Raw genomic sequence first — 2,129 nt, forward strand, 5'->3', positions numbered from 1 at the left:
TGTAACAGGTCAAATTGGCCAATTACGCTCATTTATTTCGCCTTCTAACAAATATGGTGATACATTGCAAATTCTATTCAACTGAAATTCATAAAACGGTCAGACACATGATCACCACGAGGTTTCCATCCGGGCTGTTTGGGTCAACGCGATATAAACAGGCAGGCAATTTCATTTAAAACTCTTTGACACTGCAATGCCTTTAAAAAAGGTGAAACAGTCAGCACACCTAACCACAGCCCACGCAAAAGCATAAATGATATAGAGGCTTATTGTTTCAAGTTAAAATTTCGGTCGAAATGATAACAAATATAATATATTTTCACCAGACTTTTATTGCATAGTTAATATAGCACGGAATACAAAGGCTTTATCAGGCTGTATAAAGTTTGTTTTTAGCAACCCAGTTCGTTTATCACAAGTTTTGCGCCGATCTAAAGAATTACACTGTCAGCCGTAACAGATCTTTGTAAGCCAAGAAACTAATCTGTTGAGAAATTGCCATTGGAATGCTTAGTCAGTAGCCACGACATCTATTCAATATTGAGAGAAACAAAACCCATGAATCCCGTTAGCATATATATATCAATACACCTTAGACATAAATTCTTCGCCATTGCAGCCAGGGAAAAAATTTTCAAGGCGTTGCAATGCAACAAATATTCAATAAATGCAAGGCTAAGGACCAATAAGATTGAATTTCGTGGTCGTTTTAAGTATCCACCAATCAGAGTTAGAGTGTCAGATACTGAGGCGTCTGCATCCGAAGTTTTCTTCTCAGTCTCTTGTAGCTTTGCGGGTTGTCGTTTTTGACGTTTCGCGGCTCAAGTAGAGCTGCTTATATACGAAAATGATGAAAGAGATACCTTTGGAACCAACGTACCTACAGACTTGCTAAAAATTTTACCACTGTACTATTGCGCCGATTCAAGAAAAAACGATAAAGGCGCCTGCTCACACAGGCTTCGTGGTTTCAAAACAAAAAATGTATGTACCACCATTTTCACCTGCATCTCCAATGGGTAGATATAGCGCAGGCGCCGTTCTAAGACTTTCTAGACGGGTTCTGGTGGTGCACGGCAGGAATATCTTAAAAATTTCGACCACAACCAGGGTTCCATTTTCTGATCAAGATGAGTAAATAGAATCCAGCAGTATAGAATAAAAACAAAACTTGATTAGCAGCCGTTGTTGCTTGAGGATTTCCTTATTATAACAGTCTTATGAGGTGTTCGTTGTTTATGACTGCGTGTCTAGGCATTTATCAGCATGCATAAATTTATTGTTTAACCTATAATTCAATTAAAACTAATTGTCGGATACGTCGTAGTGGGAAAACCATCAATTATGTAAGGTAAAATAACTGAGTAATAAAGTAACCCGTACTGGGTTATGTTTATTTTAAACCGACGTCAGCGACTTTCTTTCCTGCTAAAGGCTGAGTCCATATTCTCGCACAAGAATCTGTTAAGCTGTAAAACGCATATAAACTTGTGCGTTTAGTTATTTTAACTAAATCTTCCTATCAAACATCTACAACATTATCTTTCAACAAAGGGACGCAATTAAGGAAAAGAAACTGTTTTCCTAGTTGTACTAAGGTAGGAGCCGATTACTAGTAATCGGCTCCTGACTAAGGTCAGTGTAAACTGGTGTAGTTCATGCTTAAAAACAGATTTTTCTTGTATCCGTATTATTTAAGAAAGTGATGGGAAGCCGGGGAAGGGCTGGTTATTTGCTGTTTTGGTCCCCGTGAGGGGTGGGTGGGGGGCGGGGGGTTGGTAAGGATCGCTTAATAGAAGGAATACGGTGCCTTTCTTACATGACTTGAGAAAACTCAGCGGATCTCGGCGGTAAACAGCCGCAAGATCAAAAGCATTTTCAACCGCCTTGTCGTTAGTTATCCGGATTCTGGAAGCGGAAAACGTTTTGTTCGAGGAATCGGAATCTTGGGCTTTGGAATCCGGAATTCAACTCAGGGAATGCGGAATCCAGTACCTGGAATCCAAAATTCAAAGGGTGGAACTGTCTTGGAGGTCATTACATGGGACAAGCCTTGTCAAGTATGCTCATTTGCTTGGTTTGATGATTCGATATGCTACCTGTACGAAGACGTTGTATCTTTAAGT

The sequence above is a fragment of the Porites lutea genome, chromosome 6, assembly GCF_958299795.1.
Source record: "Porites lutea chromosome 6, jaPorLute2.1, whole genome shotgun sequence".
Taxonomy (NCBI): domain Eukaryota; kingdom Metazoa; phylum Cnidaria; class Anthozoa; order Scleractinia; family Poritidae; genus Porites; species Porites lutea.